Raw genomic sequence first — 18,799 nt, 5'->3', positions numbered from 1 at the left:
GTGAAGACCTGAAAGCAGAGGGGACAATGTTCAAAGTCACTAGCCAGTGACTACCGTGGAACCAGATTGGAACCAGGCGATGTCGGGTGCAAAGAGGCGTTGAGGTGTAGCTTCTCTCTGCAGCCACGTGGACACCGGGGGTCGAGGACTTCCAGGAGTTGGTCACAAGCTGTCCCACGCAGGCTTCTCGCTGTTGGCGGTGTTGGCGACCTGATTGGAGCAAACCGGCCTTGGCCAATGCAAGCCACGCAGGAATCGAAAGATGCTTAACACTCGGACCAGCAAATTCAGAGCGAGTGCTCCTTTTCACAGGAGCTTGGGCAAGTCTGGAGCAACCAGACCCGCTGTGTAGTTTGTCGGTTTTGTCGCCAAGATGGCCGCTGCCACGTGGCTAGTGGCCGGGATGGCGCGTCGAGTGGCACAATGCAAAAGGGCCCCACGCAGATCGTGGAGATGCTGGGGGGCTGATCTTCGGTGCAAGGGCTGCTCGGTGGTGGGGGTTCTCAGTCCCCAAAGCACAACGTCGAGGATGCCTCAGATGCTGCGCAGTCAGCTTTTCGAGTGTCTTCCAAGAGGTCCGGTCCCACGTCACTCGGTGCCTCCACGGGTCCCTTCTTTGCAGGGACTGTGGATCGGGCTGTGAGAGGTCTGGGAGTCTGGTTCTTGTCAGGCTCTGGGCGCGGGCTCCGGCGGGAGGCGGCTGCAAAGCAGACGTCGAGTTGCTGGTTGGTGCCTGTGTTCACAGGGTGGCCACTCCTAGGCCACAAGGGAGATTCTCTTCAGTCTTCTGAGCAGCAGAATGTCGAAGTCCAGTCTTCTTCTTTGTTTCAAGTTGATTCAGGATGATCTGCTGTGCAATGGCACTGTTCCCACTCTTATTCCCAATCTGAGGGGTGGATCACCTACTAGGTCCCTCCTCTGGGAGGAACCAGGAAGGGGGGCCGTTACACCCCCTTTCCTTTGTCCAGCTCCTCGCCAGGCCTGGGTCTGGAAAGTCCCAGGACCGGTTTGGACTGGCTTATGCACGGGGACACCTTGTGTGCCCCGGGCATGTCTGATTCTATTCAGCCCTGTCCTACCCAATACACAAAACCCTGTCTGGGGTGGTGTTCGCACCTCCCAAGGCAGGAAACCCTTTGTCCAGGCCACCATCTGCCGAGTTTCGGTCAGCAGCAGGAGTCCAGACTCGTGTCTGTGGTGGCAGCATCCATTTTGTGATGCTGAGGCTCTGGTTAACTTTAACCGGGGTTAAGGCTACACACATGTCGTGTCCCTCTAGAAGGGTGGAATGCTATCCCCGTCGACAGAACTGTCGAGGGGATAGTATTCCAATTCGTATGACACCTTACTCGACATGTTTTGATAAAGCCAAACCAAAGATAGCATTTAACCGCGAGGATTATAATGCACTTAAGAGTATATGGTATGGCAATATCCCGGAACAGCTTAAGGAGTGGTTCCCGACAGCTGCAGACAGGCTCAGCTCATGCTAGAGCACCATCTCACATATTTCCAAGCACTCTGCCTCCAGGATTGATGAGGCCTTCCATAGGAGTGGCTAATAGGAACATATGTGTCCAGTTTAGGGTTAGGCACAGGCATACTGTACCTAAGTAAGAGGTGATTACACCAACTTACCCCAGCTGAGTGATCAGCCAGTTGTGTCAAATGTGGAGGCCAGGCCAGGGGTGGCACAATACATGCTGCAGCCCCTGGTAGGCCTTGGAAACACCTATTCCCTGGGTACCTAGGGAACACTGTTACAGAGGCCAATAAGGTGAACCAGTTCCAATTCGTAATGCACCTAAAGTGCATTGGCAGTAATTTAGAGAGAGAACAGCAGGCTGTGGGTCAGATTAGCAGGCCCTCAGCCACATTAAATCATAAACCAGTGAAGCAAAAAGCAAAAATTTGGGGTGACCATAGGATAGCAGACCCTACTCTCTTACACAACCCCCCCCCCCAAACGCAGGGACATTAGACTAACCTTGACCAGTTGTGTCTTCATGTTCTAAGTGGAAGTACCTGGAGAGACCATCTGCGTTGCCATGGTCAGTCCCTGGGCGGTGCTCCACTGTAAAGTCCATCCCCTGTAGGGAAATGGACCACCTGAGTAGTTTGGGGTTTTCACCCTTCATCTGATTAAGCCATAAGAGGGGCTTATGGTCGGTCTGAATCTTGAAGTGAGTGCCAAATAAGTATGGTCTCAACTTCTTCAGGGCCCACACCACAGCAAAGGCCTCCCTCTCAATAGCTGACCAACGTTTCTCTCTGGGGGTCAGCCTTCTGCTAATGAAAGCAATGGGCTGGTCCACTTGTGGGACACCCCCGCGCCGCACGGCCACCAGCTGCTGCGTGTGCCCCTGCCTGCCCTCTGCCTCGCTGCTGCCTCGCTTTGCCGGTTGCCGGCTGCCGCTGCTACGAGGATTGTTTTTGCCGTGTTTTTGCCGTGTTTTGTCAAATATTTGTGCCTGCTGTGTTTAACTTCTTTTTTTTCCTTGTTTTGTCGATTATTTGTGCCTGTGTTGCCTCACTTCATTTGACCCGTGTTTTGACTTTCCTTCCTTGTTGTCCGCCTACCTCGCCGCCCTCCGCCCTCCTTTCCCGCCACCGCCGCTTGTCCCCGCCCCTTTTTTCTCTTCTGTAACCCTCCCCGCTCCCGCCTCCCAGCTGCTCCGCCCACCCGAACACTTGGCCTTAAATGGCGACCGTGCGACGCAGGTGAGTGTGACCCACTTGTGGGACACCCCCGCGCCGCACGGCCACCAGCTGCTGCGTGTGCCCCTGCCTGCCCTCTGCCTCGCTGCTGCCTCGCTTTGCCGGTTGCCGGCTGCCGCCGCTACGAGGATTGTTTTTGCCGTGTTTTTGCCGTGTTTTGTCAAATATTTGTGCCTGCTGTGTTTAACTTCTTTTTTTTCCTTGTTTTGTCGATTATTTGTGCCTGTGTTGCCTCACTTCATTTGACCCATGTTTTGACTTTCCTTCCTTGTTGTCCGCCTACCTCGCCGCCCTCCGCCCTCCTTTCCCGCCACCGCCGCTTGTCCCCGCCCCTTTTTTCTCTTCTGTAACTCTCCCCGCTCCCGCCTCCCAGCTGCTCCGCCCACCCGCGCACTTGGCCTTAAATGGCGACCGTGCGACGCAGGTGAGTGTGACCCACTTGTGGGACACCCCCGCGCCGCACGGCCACCAGCTGCTGCATGTGCCCCTGCCTCGCTGCTGCCTCGCTTTGCCGGTTGCCGGCTGCCGCCGCTACGAGGATTGTTTTTGCCGTGTTTTTGCCGTGTTTTGTCAAATATTTGTGCCTGCTGTGTTTAACTTCTTTTTTTTCCTTGTTTTGTCGATTATTTGTGCATGTGTTGCCTCACTTCATTTGACCCGTGTTTTGACTTTCCTTCCTTGTTGTCCGCCTACCTCGCCGCCCTCCGCCCTCCTTTCCCGCCACCGCCGCTTGTCCCCGCCCCTTTTTTCTCTTCTGTAACCCTCCCCGCTCCCGCCTCCCAGCTGCTCCGCCCACCGGCGCACTTCGCCTTAAATGGCGACCGTGCGAATGCGCAGCGGTCACGCGCAGCGGGCGCGCCGATTGTGCGCCGAAGGCGCGCCAAAGGTAAGCCCGTCTACGCCCGTCCGCGCCTGGACCGCGCCCAGTGCCAGGACCTCTGGCCCACGAGGACCCCGACCGACCCGCCTGACGTACTCCGCCGCCACCCTCACCGCTCTCAACACCGGCCGACTCCCAGAATGCCATCAAGCCACTCCACGACGTACCCACGGACCTTTCAGCTGCCACGCCTGCAAGTTCACCTGCATCCGGACCAGCCTCGCACCAGCACCCGCCAAGTCGAACACCAGCAGCACCCACCTCAAGTGCATCCTGCTCAACACCCGCTCCGTCCACAGACACGCCATCGAACTCTGGAACCTCCTAGATGCCACAGCCCCTGACGTTGCCTTCCTCACGGAGACCTGGATGAACGCCTCTTCAGCTCCCGACATCGCCATCGCTATCCCAGAGGGCTACAAGATCGTCCGGAGGGACCGAAACGCCAACCAGATGGGAGGAGGCATCGCCATCGTCCACAGGAGCTCCATCCGTCTCACGACCAGCACCGACAACACCCTGACCAGCGCCGAACACCTGCATTTCCAGATCCACACCAACCCGAACACCACCCTCAGAGGTACCCTGATCTACCGACCCCCTGGACCACGCACGCAATTCAGCGAGGACATCGCCGACTTCATCAGCCCGCATGCCCTCCCCTCCGCCGACTACATCCTCCTGGGAGACCTCAACTTCCATCTGGAGAACAACAACGACCGCAACACCAGCACCCTGCTCGACAACCTCGCCAACCTGGGACTCAAGCAACTGGTGTCCACCCCCACCCACCTCGCCGGACACACACTCGACGCAGTCTTCTCTTCCAGCACAGACATCAACTTCAGCCACGCCACAGAGCTTCAATGGACGGACCACAGCTGCGTCCACTTCACCTTCAAGAGAACGACGACCCACCACCACCAGAAACAGGCCGCCCGCAGAAGCTGGAACAAGATCACAGCAGACCAGCTCGCCACCTCCCTGAGCCAGCACCCTCCTGCCAGCTCAGCGAACCCCAGCCAGGCCGCAGACAACCTCACGAAGTGGATCAACAACTGCGCGGACGAACTCGCCCCACTGAGGACCCCGCCTAGCAGAACCGGCAGCAAGAAGGCCCCATGGTTCACCGACGAACTCAAGAGCTCCAAGAAGAACTGCCGAGCCCTCGAGAAAGTCTGGAGAAGGGAACCGACACCGGACAACAGGACCTCCTTCAAACTTGCCACCCGGAAACACCACCAGCTGATCCGCGCCGCCAAGAAAACAGCTTTCAAGGACCGGTTGGACAACAACGCACACAACTGCAAGGAACTCTTCAACATTGTGAAAGAGCTTTCCAACCCCAGCGCAGGAAACAACGACATCACCCCATCGCAAGACCTCTGCAACTCCCTCGCTTCATACTTCCACAACAAGATCGCGGACATACACAACAGCTTCAACAACCAACTAACGCACACCATGACCGAACAACCACCCCCCACCACCACCCTCCACGCCTGGACCCCGATCAGCACCGAAGACACCATCCGCACGATGAACTCCATCCACTCCGGATCACCGACCGACCCCTGCCCTCACTACGTCTTCAACAAGGCCGACGCTGTCATCGCACCCCACCTGCGAGACATCATCAACACATCCTTCGACACTGACACCTTCCCCGAGAGCTGGAAGCACGCCGAACTCAGCGCTCTTCTCAAGTAACCCACAGCGGACCCCACCGAACTCAAGAATTACCGCCCCATCTCGCTCCTCCCGTTTCCAGCCAAAGTCATCGAGAAGACCGTCAACAAGCAGATGGCCGCCTTCCTCGAGACGAACGGATCCCTCGACCCCTCACAGTCCGGCTTCCGAGCCAACCACAGCACCGAGACCGCCCTCATCGCCGCCACCGATGACATCCGAGCCCTGATGGACAATGGAGAAACAGCGGCCCTCATCCTCCTAGACCTCTCCGCGGCATTCGACACGGTCTGCCACCGCACCCTAGTACGGCGCCTCAGCAACATCGGCATCCAGGACAAGGCGCTGGAATGGATCATCTCCTTCCTCGACGGAAGAACACAGAGAGTCCGCCTACCACCGTACAAGTCAGAGGCCTCCGAAGTCATCTGCGGCGTCCCCCAAGGATCATCTCTGAGCCCCACCCTCTTCAACGTCTACATGAGCCCCCTCGCGGCCATCGTACGCAAACACAACCTCAGCATAATCTCCTACGCTGACGACACCCAGCTGATCCTCTCCCTGACCAACGACCCCGCCGCCGCCAGAACCAACCTGCACGAAGGGATGAAAGAGGTAGCCGAGTGGATGACGACCAGCCGCCTGAAACTGAACTCGGACAAGACGGAGGTCCTCATCCTGGGCTCCTCACCCTCCGCCTGGGACGACTCCTGGTGGCCTCCCGCCCTGGGCACCGCACCCAAACCGACAGAGCATGCACGAAACCTGGGCGTCATCCTGGACTCCTCCCTCTCCATGACCAGGCAAGTCAACAACGTCTCCTCGGCGTGCTTCAACATCCTACGCATGCTACGGAAGATCTTCTGGTGGATCCCCACCGAGACCAGGAAGACCGTCACCCAGGCCCTCGTCACCAGCCGACTGGACTACGGCAACGCCCTCTGCGCCGGTACCACCGCCAAGCTCCAGAAGAGACTCCAGCGGATCCAGAACGCCTCAGCCAGACTCATCCTCGACATCCCACGAACCAGTCACATCTCCGGACATCTGAGAGACCTTCACTGGCTCCCCGTCAACAAAAGAATCATGTTCTGCCTCCTCACCCACGCACACAAAGCCCTACATGACCAAGGCCCGAGCTACCTCAACAGCCGAGTCAACTTCTACCCTCCCAAACGCCACCTCCGATCAGCCGACTACGCCCTCGCTGCCGTCCCCCGCATCCGAAGAGCGACTACAGGAGGAAGGTCCTTCTCCTACCTGGCCGCCAAGACCTGGAACTCCCTCCCGACTGACCTGCGCCTGACCCAAGACCACCTCTCCTTCAGGAAGAAGCTGAAGACCTGGCTGTTCAAGCAGTAGCGGCACCCCCCCTCCCCCCCAGCGCTTTGAGACCCTACGGGTATGTAGCGCGCTTTATAAGTGTCAATGATTGATTGATTGATTGGTCCTGGCCATCTACATTAAGCTGTGAAAGCACTGCTCCCACTCCCAACTCAGAAGCATCTGTTTGGACAATGAACTCTCTTGAGTAGTCAGGACTCTTCAGGATAGGTGCAGAGCACATGGCCTTCTTCAGGTCATCAAATGCCTTTTGACAGTTTTCTGAACACTGAACCTTTTTGGGCTTCTTCTTAGATGTCAGATCATTAAGAGGAGTCACAATGGACCCATAGTTCTTAACAAACTTCCTGTAGTACCCAGTCAGGCCCAAGAAAGCTCTGACCTGAGTCTGGGTAGTTGGAGGGGACCAGTCCTTTATGGTCTGGATCTTACTCTCCAGTGGTTGAACTTGGCCTCCACCTACAAGGTGGCCCAGGTATACAACCTTGCTCTGCCCTATCTGGCACTTTGTTGCCTTGACAGTGAGGCCTGCCTTTTGCAGAGCCTCAAGCACTTCCTTCAGGTGGACCAGGTGATCCTCCCAGGTGGAGCTAAAGACAGCAATATCATCCAGATAAGCTGCACAAAAGTCATCCAACCCAGTGAGGACTTGATTCACCAACCTTTGGAAGGTGGCAGGTGCATTTTTCAAACCAAAGGGCATCACCACAAATTGATAATGCCCACTAGGGGTAGAAAATGCTGTCTTGGCTTTAGACTCCTCAGCTAACCTGATTTGCCAGTAGCCAGCTGTCAAGTCAAATGTGCTCAAATATTTGGCAGAAGCCAACTTGTCAATGAGCTCATCTGCCCTTGGAATATGGTGTGCATCTGCCCTGGTGACAGCATTGAGTCCTCTGTAATCCACACAGAACCTCATCTCTCTCTTGCCATCTTTGGTGTGAGGTTTGGGGACCAGAACCACTGGGCTAGCCCAGGGGCTCTCTGAAGGCTCAATGACACCTAATTCCAGCATCTTTTGCACCTCAGTCTTTATACAGTCCCTGACGTGGTCAGGTTGCCTGTAAATCTTGCTCTTTACAGGAAGACTGTCACCAGTGTCCACCACATGGGTACACCAGTTAGTCTGACTGGGTGTCAATGAGAACATATGCCTGTATGCCTGTAGAACTTGTCTACAGTCATTTTGCTGATGTTCAGTGAGGCTGCCATCTAGGGCCACACCATCAACTGAGCCATCCTCAGGGTTCTGAGTGAGCAGGTCTGGGAGAGGGTCACTCTCTTCCTCCTGTCCCTCATCTGTAGCCATGAGCAAGCCCATGTCTTCCCTGCTGACATATGCCTTCAATCTGTTGACATGGAGCACCCTGTGGGGGCTCCTGGGAGTTCCTAGGTCCACCAAGTAGGTAACCTCTCCCTTCTTTTCCAGAATTGTATGGGGTCCAGACCATTTGTCTTGGAGTGCTGCTGGGGCCACTGGCTCCAACACCCATACCTTCTGTCCAGGCTGAAACTCTACCAGGACAGCCTTTTGGTCATGCCAAGCTTTCTGTAATTCTTGGCTAGCCTCAAGGTTTTTGGATGCCTTTTCCATGTACTCTGCCATCCTGGAGCGGAGACCAAGTACATAGTCCACTATGTCTTGCTTAGGCTTTTTGAGAGGTAACTCCCACCCTTCCTTCACCAGACACAGGGGTCCTCTTACAGGGTGCCCAAACAACAATTCAAAGGACCTGAAGCCAACCCCCTTTTGAGGGACCTCTCTGTAAGCAAACAAAAGGCAGGGCAGTAGGATGTCCCATCTTCGCCTGAGCTTTTCAGGTAATCCTTTGATCATGCCCTTTAGGGTCTTGTTAAATCTCTCAACAAGCCCATTACATTGTGGATGATAAGGAGTGGTGAACTTGTAGTTAACACCACATTCCTTCCACATAGCTGTCAAATATCCTGACATGAAGTTGGCACCTCTATCAGATATTACCTCCTTAGGAAACCCCACTCTGGAGAAAACTCCAAGTAAGGCCCTGGCCACAACAGGAGCTGTTGTGGTCCTAAGTGGAATTGCTTCTGGGTACCTGGTGGCATGGTCCACCACCACCAGTATGAATCTGTGCCCAGATGCTGTAGGGGGATCCATTGGACCTACAATATCAATCCCCACTCTTTCAAAGGGAACCCCCACCACAGGTAGTGGTATCTGGGGGGGGCCTTTGTTGTTCCACCTGCTTTACCACTGGCTTGGCAGGTTTCACAGGAGAGACAAAACTCCTTGGTGTCTTCAGACATGTGAGGCCAGTAAAAGTGAGGGACAAGCCTGTCCCAGGTCTTATTCTGGCCTAAGTGTCCTGCTAAAGGAATATCATGGGCTAAGGTGAGAAGGAAACCCCTAAATTGCAGAGGTATAACCAACCTCCTGGTTGCACCAGGCTTGGGGTCTCTACCCTCTGTGTAAAGGAGTCCTTCATCCCAATAAACTTTATGGGCACCTTGAGCATTCCCAGCAGCCTCTGCAGCAGCCTGCTGTCTGAGGGGTTCAAGAGAAGGACAGGTTACCTGAGCCTGCCCCAAGACTGCCCTAGAAGGTCCCCCTGTCCCCAGAAACTCAACCTGATCAGGTTCAAGTTCTTCAGAGACAGTTCCTTCAGGGATCTCAAGACCAACTTCCTGTGAAGCTTGATCCTCACTTGCAGGCAGTTGGGAAGGCACAGCCTTAACCCTCCTGTTCTTCTTCTTGGAAGGTGCTTGGTCCATTGTTCCAGGATCCAAGACCTGAGGTTCAGAGAGGCACTTTTTGGCCTGTGACCTGGTCACAGCAAGAACATGTGATGATATCCCTAACATCTCTGCATGAGTCCTGTACTCAACTTCTGACCATAGAGAGTTCTCCAGGTCATTGCCCAACAAACATTCAACTGGTAGATCAGCACTAACCACAACTCTTTTTAGGCCAGTTACCCCTCCCCAGGAAAAGTTAACAAGTGCCACACTATGTGTAGTAGTGACATTACTGGCATTGGTCACCAGGTAATTATCACCTGGCATGTATTGTCCAGGGTCCACAAAGTTAGGTGTCACCATTGTGACACTGGCACATGTGTCCCTGTAAGCTTGAGCCACTTTGTTATTAATCAAAGGCGTCTGTCTGTACTTGCCCAGGTTACTGGGACTGATGTCAGGGGTCAAATTTATGTCCCCCTCACAAATCAGAACAGCCTGTGTAAGGGTTCTGATTAGGTCAGAATCTCCTTCAGTTCCCAAGGTGATACCCACTACCCCCTTGGTTTGTGGACCAGCACTGCTAGCTGTACTAGTGGGTGCAGTTGCCTTAGGGGCTGCAGTGCTGGGGCTCCACCCTTTTTACACTCACTTGTCCAGTGAGAGGTGTTTTTACAGGTTTTACACCAGGGTTTCTTCTGACCTTCTTTCTTCTTCTTCTTGGAAGTTTGGGACCCACCCTCTGTATCAATTTGGGGCCCTGTTGAAGACTTCTGGTCTTTAGCTTTCAGCTCCCCACCCTTCTGGTCTGTTTTCTTCTGGTCACCACCCTGGTTCTGGTTCTTTTGCTTAACTCTGGTTCTTACCCATTTGTCTGCCCTCTTTCCCAATTCTTGGGGAGAGGTCAAATCTGAGTCAACCAAATGTTGATGCAACTGCTGGTTCTGACAATTATTTAAAATTTGTTCTCTCATCAGCAAATTATACAATCCTTCATAGTCTGTAAACTTGCTTCCCAGCAACCAGCCCTCCAGAGCCTTAGTGGCACACTCAACAAATTCAGACCAGTCCTGAGTCTGTGTCTTCTGGGTATCTCTGAACATGAACCTGTACTGTTCAGTGGTTAAGCCTAACCCATCAATCAGAGCACTCTTCAGGACCAGGTAGTTTCTAGAATCCCCATCACTAACTGTGAGGAGTCTGTCTCGGCCTCTACCTTCAAAGGAGAGCCACAAGATTGCTGCCCACTGCTCCTGAGGGATCTGCTGTACTCTGCAGGCTCTCTCCATTGCAGTGATCCATTTATGGATATCATCCCCAGCTTTGTAGGGGGGCACAATCTTACTCAGGTTTCTGTTATCATAAGACCTGTCTTTATCCTTGTGGATATTGCTGCCACCAGTGGGTTCTATTACCCCACTCTCTCTAGGCTGTCTTGCTCTAGCAAGTTTCTCTTGGGCCAGGGCAACTTCTAATTCTTGTCTCTGGATCCTAAGCTCAGCCTCTCTCATCTTGGCCTCATGTTCCCTTCTCTGAGGGCTAGTCATCTCCCTTCTGGAGTGACCATGAGAACCTCTAGAAGCATGGGAGTTGTTAGAGTCACCTGAGTGAGTCCTTCTCCTCCTAGGCTTCTGGTTAAGTCCACCTGGGGGTCTAAATGGGTTGTTACCAGAGTCAGTCCTAAATAGGCTTAAGTTAGCCTGGTTCAGTCTACTGACCAGCACCTGACTATTTCTGTCATCATCTGACTCACTGCTCCCCCCTTCTGTCTCTTCTTCCTCTTCCTCTTCCTCCTCATCTACCTGAGGAGCTCCAGTGATGGGGGCTTCCTCATCTACCAGGATGATAGGGACAGGGGTGTCTACAGTGTCATCCTCTGAAGGATGGCCTCCATCAGCATTCCCAGTGGGGTCTGCCTTAGAGGGCTTTAGAGTCTCAGACTGGTCTAAGAGCTCTCTTAGGTGGTCTGTAGTAGGGGAAGGCCCTGTCTTCAGACCCCTTAAGACACAAAGCTGTCTTAGTTTCTTAAAGGAGAAAATAGCAAATTTGGATGGTGCCCTTGGAGGGTCACTCTCAACAGGGATGTTCCCAGTGGAACCCTCTGCTCCAGACATTGCTCTAGTGTGGGTGGATGTGTTGCAATCTACCTACACTGGTGTTTACCTACTAAACCTATCTAGTAGTTGTAGTCAGGGTGTGCTACTTCCTTTGCTCTACAACAACTAAGTTCAGTAGAACTTAAGTATACTAGTCTTGTTTTATATGTACCTAGCAGGTACCTGTATGATCTTTCAAATGATAATCTCAAAGATTGTAATGGTAAAACAACAGCAAGCTCAGATCCCAATCCGCTGCTCACCAATGTGAGAAGTTGGCCTGGTATATAATGCTCACTAATTCTTAGTGATCACTTTGTACCATGCCAAGCAACCCTTATGATGATTGGTTGTAATTCAACCTTGTAGACCAGTTAATCTAGTGGTAACGTGGACAAAGCAGTCTTAGGCTAAACTCTGAAAGGCATGTGAAGCCAGCTGTATTACCATACACAACCCCCTTGAATACCAAATGAAAGGGACACCACACAGATATATATATAAAATATATATTGATTTATTAACTATAAAACCTCCTGGACTCTTTATGAGCACAGAAGCACAAGCGTTAAATCACAAGAAAGTTTCAAAATACACAAAGGTTGCACAATATGGATGAGCCCTAGGGGCCACCTAAACCATATACCAACCATATACTAAAAAAGTGATATAAGAGATACCAATCAGGACAGGAACAGGCCTAGGGCCTTGGGAATCGCTGGAGCTATTCGAGACTAGCAGTGACTAAGTCGGGAAAGGCCCGCGGGACTCGGGTGCAGTGTCTAAAGTGCACACACTTTCCAATGTAAAGTCTATGGTGCGTAAAAAGTACAAAGTTAGTTAGTTCTGAACCTTCCGAGTGACCTAGAACGCTGAAACTTAAGACACAGGCCCTTGAGATGTGTACCAGTGTAGGAACACTGGCGGAGCTGAGTTACCTCACCCACAGGAAGCGGGTGCAAAGGGTCGAAGTAGTGTCGGGTTTCGTCACGCTAGTCGATGGTGCTTGGAGCTGAAGATGCTGCAGGCGGCTCGATGTGAGGAGTTCCGGTGGATCAAAGGGTGGATCTGAAGTTGTGAAGACCTGAAAGCAGAGGGGACAATGTTCAAAGTCACTAGCCAGTGACTACCGTGGAACCAGATTGGAACCAGGCGATGTCGGGTGCAAACAGGCGTTGAGGTGTAGCTTCTCTCTGCAGCCACGTGGACACCGGGGGTCGAGGACGTCCAGGAGTTGGTCACGAGCTGTGCCACGCAGGCTTCTCGCTGTTGGCGGTGTCGGTGACCTGATTGGAGCAAACCGGCCTTGGCTAATGCAAGCCACGCAGGAATCGAAAGATGCTTAACACTCGGATCAGCAAGGTCAGAGCGAGTGCTCCTTTTCACAGGAGCTTGGGCAAGTCTGGAGCAACCAGACCCGCTGTGTAGTTTGTCGGTTTCGTCGCCAAGATGGCCGCTGCCCACGTGGCTAGTGGCCGGGATGGCAGTTCGAGTGGCACAATGCAAAAGGGCCCCACGCAGATCGTGGAGATGCTGGGGGGCTGATCTTCGGTGAAAGGGCTGCTCGGTGGTGGGGGTTCTCAGTCCCCAAAGCACATCGTAGAGGATGCCTCTGGTGCTGCGCTGTCAGCTCTTCGGGGGTCTTCCAAGATGTCCGGTCCCACGTCTCTCGGTGCCTCCACGGGTCCCTTCTTTGCAGGGACTGTGGATCGGGCTGTGAGAAGGCTGGGAGTCTGGGTCTTGTCAGGCTCTGGGCTCGGGCTCCGGCGGGAGGCGGCTGCAAAGCAGACGTCGAGTTGCTGGTTGGTACCTGTGTTCACAGGGTGGCCACTCCTAGGCCACAAGGGAGATTCTCTTCAGTCTTCTGAGCAGCAGAATGTCAAAGTCCAATCTTCTTCTTCGTGTAAAGTTGATTCAGGATGATCTGCTGTGCAATGGCACTGCTCCCACTCTTATTCCCAATCTGAGGGGTGGATCACCTACTAGGTCCCTCCTCTGGGAGGAACCAGGAAGGGGGGCGGTTACACCCCCTTTCCTTTGTCCAGCTCCTCGCCAGGCCTGGGTCTGGAAAGTCCCAGGACCGGTTTGGACTGGCTTATGCACGGGGACACCTTGTGTGCCCCAGGCATGTCTGATTCTATTCAGCCCTGTCCTACCCAATACACAAAACCCTGTCTGGGGTGGTGCTCGCACCTCCCAAGGCAGGAAACCCTTTGTCCAGGCCACCATCTGCCGAGTTTCGGTCAGCAGCAGGAGTCCAGACTAGTGTCTGTGGTGGCAGCATCCATTTTGTGATGCTGAGGCTCTGGTTAACTTTAACCGGGGTTAAGGCTACACACATGTCGTGTCCCTCTAGAAGGGTGGAATGCTATCCCCGTCGACAGAACTGTCGAGGGGATAGTATTCCAATTCGGATGACACCTTACTCGACATGTTTTGATAAAGCCAAACCAAAGATAGCATTTAACCGCGAGGATTATAATGCACTTAAGAGTATATGGTATGGCAATATCCCGGAACAGCTTAAGGAGTGGTTCCCGACTGCTGCAGACAGGCTCAGCTCATGCTAGAGCACCATCTCACATATTTCCAAGCACTCTGCCTCCAGGATTGATGAGGCCTTCCATAGGAGTGGCTGATAGGAACATATGTGTCCAGTTTAGGGTTAGGCACAGGCATACTGTACCTAAGTAAGAGGTGATTACACCAACTTACCCCAGCTGAGTGATCAGCCAGTTGTGTCAAATGTGGAGGCCAGGCCAGGGGTGGCACAATACATGCTGCAGCCCCTGGTAGGCCTTGGAAACACCTATGCCCTGGGTTCCAATTCGTAATGCACCTAAAGTGCATTGGCAGTAATTTCGAGAGAGAACAGCAGGCTGTGGGTCTGATTAGCAGGCCCACAGCCACATTAAGTCATAAACCAGTGAAGCAAAAAGCAAAAATTTGGGGTGACCATAGGATAGCAGACCCTACTCTCCTACAGACGGAATGTAGAACAAATCAAACACTCACCCCAAGTCAAGATATCTGTGTTGAATCCATTTTTATTTTGCTCACCATCCCACCCTAGTTTGCACCCAGCCATATGCAATTCAATTGAATTCAAGCAAGCTTTATTCGACAAATGTCATAAAAGCATAAAATACATAGATTTTATCTCAAAGGTTAGAAAAACCGTAAAATACATAATATCAGAAATGCAATTCATCATAAAAATGTTAAAATTAAAATACACAATATACCACAGAATAACACAGGAGCACAATGTGGCCAAATCACCCCTTTATCATTTTGCTCCTAATAGTCCAGGACCACCCTAGGAACTTTGCCACTGCTATGAATACAGGAGGGTTAGTACTTTTGCAAATAATTCTAGCAGCTGCCATACCACTCCTGGTACCTAATAGATTACATATTGGGTGCAACCATGCCCTGTGAGGGGCAGAATACGCAGGGCACCCAAATAGCATGTGACCAATTGATTCCAAGGGGGCCGGACAACAGGGACAAGAGGCCTTTCCACCGTTTGACCACCTGGATGTGAATGCTCTAATTGGTATGCTACCAATTCTAAGCTGAAAATAGAGCTTTCTATCCAGTGGCTTAGTTATGTCGTCCCAGAATGTTTCTAAGATAATCACATCTTTAAAATCCAGAAAGATCCCTGATAGTGAAAGTGGAGCAGTATTCCTAAAAGCCCATTACATTCCCTTTAACACCTTTTTCCGTGGAAACCTAGCGTTGAGTGGATCCTCCCATAACTCTTGCATTCCTAACTCTACAAGGATCCCACCAACGCCCAATAACCATTTGATTTTGTGGAAGGTATCACTTTCGATTATATCCATGAGTCCTGCAGCAAATATTCGTAGTTCAGGAGTTGACCATAAGCGCCTCCAGTATAATACTGGTCGCAAGTTGGCAATAAGTTTAAATGGTCTCATTCCTAAATCATAGAAAACAGGACGCATGGGGGTACTCTGGGGTAAATTAATAAGATTGAGTAGGTCATTTTACCTAGATTCTCAAATCCCCAAATCACTACGCCGTAGAGCGCTGAGCTAACCACCTATGCGTCATAAACCTGGGACCAGTTTCACTACATTACCCCCATCAGCCAGGCTAGCCTGAATCCAGTGACACAGTGAGCCCGGGACAGACGTCTAGGCATACCCGGCGCACTTAGGAAGAGAAAGCAAAACACCCACATACGATGAACGTAATGTAGAGCAAATCAAACATTCACCCCCATTCAAGATATCTGGGACCAGTTTTACTCCATCACAATCATCAGCAGGGCTAGCTTGAATCCAGTGACACAGTGAGCCTGGGACCTACGTCTCGGCATACCTAGCGAACTTAGGGCAAGAAAGCAAAAGACACACAGATGATGGACAGAATGCAGAGAAAATCAAACATTCACCCCCAGTCAAGATATCTGGGTTAAATCCATTGCTATTTTGCTCACCATCCCACCCTAGTTTGCACCCAGCCATACGCAAATCAGTTGTGACCCAGTGGCTCATAAATACAGTCCAGTCCAACCTGCCAAGCCAGGTCCTCCCTGGACCAGAAGCAAGCATCCTGGGACCAGTTTTACTCCATCACCCCAATCAGCCAGGCTAGCTTGAATCCAGTGACACTGTGAGCCTGGGATCCACGTCTGGGCATAACCGGCGCACTTAGGGAGTGAAAGTAAAAGACACACAGATGATGGACAGAATGCAGAGAAAATCAAACATTCACCTCCAGTCAAGATATCTGGGTAAATTCCAATCTTTTTTCTCACCATGCCACCCCAGTTTGGGCCTAGCCACATGCAAATCAGTCTTGATTCTGTGCCTCATGGGAACAGTCTAGTCGAAGGGCCAAGCCAAGTCCACCCCGGACCAGAATTAAGCATTCTGGGATCGGTTTCAGGGCATCACCCCTTATCAGCCAGGCTAGTTTGAATCCAGTGACACACTAAGCCCATGGCCGCGTCTGGGCATACCCGGTGCACTTAGCGCGAGAAAGCAAAAGACACAGAGATAATGGATGGAATTCAGAGCAAATCAAAGATTCACGCAGGTCAAGAGATGTGGGTTATACCATTTTTCTTTTGCTCACAATGCCACCCCAGTTTGGTACCAGCGAGGGGAGGATAAGTTACCTTTGAAATCCCTGATGTTTGTGCCGCAAGTTTGTTTGGTCGGCTGAAGAGAAAAGACACTGTAGTGCTGTGTGCACCCACGCGGTCCCAAGGAGAGTCAGTTGGTTGCTGACATCTTCCGTGGGCACAAGCCACGCCCCCGATAAAATTCCATTTCTGACCTCCCTTATAGCATTACTGATATGACTCACTCCTTCTGTCATTCTTTCATGAAAGAGGGGTCATTCACACAGTGTGATTGATAGAGCAGAGCCTTTAATATGGACAGTCTCATGCCACCCTGCCAGGCTGTGAGTGGATGTAGGAAGTCATGTTGCCGGCTGTCCACTGTCATAGGTACTGGTTGCAGACCCCTGCTCTAGTAAAGCCTGACTGCTGTTTGCCACTCTACCAGGACTGAGTTAAGGATTTATTGGTGTCAATTCAAGGATCTTCTTTGGGGTATCCTGGTAGTATTAAAAGGTGAGGCCAAACCAGCATCACCACATAATATGACACTCTCCTAGAACCTTTGCTTTGCATGTGTCTGGAAGTGCAAAGCACACATCTAATCTGTAGGGTATTTCATTTTTTTTAACAGCATTGAAACATGCACTTAAATGGTTTGCCTCCATTACAACTCCTGGGCTCGACAGACCACACTCACCTCTGCACCTGTTTGTGAGGTTGTGCATCAATAGACGGCAACCTTTGTAGGGTGGGTGCTTAGATTTCATGTGTCCATCTTCAGCACAGACATTGAACAGAAAGAGTCAGTACCAGCTCTGTGTTTCCAGGCGCTGCTGTCTGCACCCCATGCACTGACTCAAGGACATTCCCAATTAGTATATGTGATGAAGACAGGCTCTAAGCACGGATGTGTAATGCAATTTGCAATATAAATTACATCAAATATTCTGATCTCTCCATCCACGACATTCACCTCATACTTCTTAGTGTTATTTACAGTGAAGTTTTATTTTCCAGACCCGTCTCTATCACTCTCTTTCTCTCTGCCTCTCTTGTTCTCTCCCCTTCTCTCTCATTCTCTCTCTTCCTTTCTCACTCTTCCTCTACCCTCTTTAATGTTCTTTTTAGCTCATTCACTCTCTCTCTTTTTCTTTCCCTCTTTCCCTCTCTTCATTGCTCTGCTTGTCTCTCACTATTTCTCTCTCTCTCTCACTCTCTATCTTTTTCTCTCTTCTCTCGCCCTCACTTTTCCTTTTTTGCCCTCCTTCTGTCTCTCATGCTCTCTCTGCTTCTCTTTCTGCTCTCTCCCTCTATCACACTCTTGCTTTCTCTCTCTTGGGCCTAGATGTAGGTAATTTTATTTTACCACTTCTTAAGTACCGAATTTTACCGATTCGGTATTTAAGAAGTGGTAAAATAGAGGGGGGGGGGATGTAGGTATTACAAATCGGTAAATACCGAATCGTTAAGATTCGGTATTTACCGATTCTGTAAATACCGATTCCAGCAAGGGCGTAGCCCATAGGAATCAATGGGCATTACCGAATCGGTATTTACCGATTCGGTAAATACCGATTCCAGCAAGGGTGCAGGGGGTGTCACTTTGACACCCTCTAGCAGCCCAAATACAGGCATGTGTGCCATGTGGCACACAGACATGCCCTAAGGGCATGTCTGTCTGTCACATGGCACAGGTGTGCATGCACACATGTGCATGCACCGCTGGATTCGGTATTTTACCACCCAGTTGGATTGGGCGGTAAAATGCCGAATCTGAAAGGCCTTTGGGTCTCAGAAGAGTCCCACCTACATCTGGAAGTTACCAAATCGGTAAAAATACAGATTCGGTAAAATTGGCCACCTACATCCCAAAAACCCATTTACCAGCCGTTAAATGGCCACCTACATCTGGCCCATAATCTTGTCAAAAGTTTTCTTTATTCCTACCCCTGCCTCGTTCTCTCTCTCCCTCTGACTTATTATCTCTCCCTTGCTATTTCTCTCTTCTGGGCGCTGTCTCTTTTTTTTCTCTTTCTCTCTCCTGCCTCTTTTTGTCTCTTGGTTGTCCTCCCACCCTCCGTATCACTTGTTCTCATTCTCTTTTTTTGTTCTCTGTCATTCCCACTCTTCTTTCCTCTAATGTGCTCTCTTCCTCTGTTTCTCTCTCTTGCTCCATCTTTATCTCTCTTGTTTCCTTCCCCTCGCTCCCTCTTTCTCTCTCCATCGCACTTTCTTGTTCTCTCACCCTCTTAC

This window comes from Lissotriton vulgaris, chromosome 6 (genome assembly GCF_964263255.1).
Source record: "Lissotriton vulgaris chromosome 6, aLisVul1.2, whole genome shotgun sequence".
Classification (NCBI taxonomy): domain Eukaryota; kingdom Metazoa; phylum Chordata; class Amphibia; order Caudata; family Salamandridae; genus Lissotriton; species Lissotriton vulgaris.
This window is presented reverse-complemented; position numbering follows the sequence as displayed.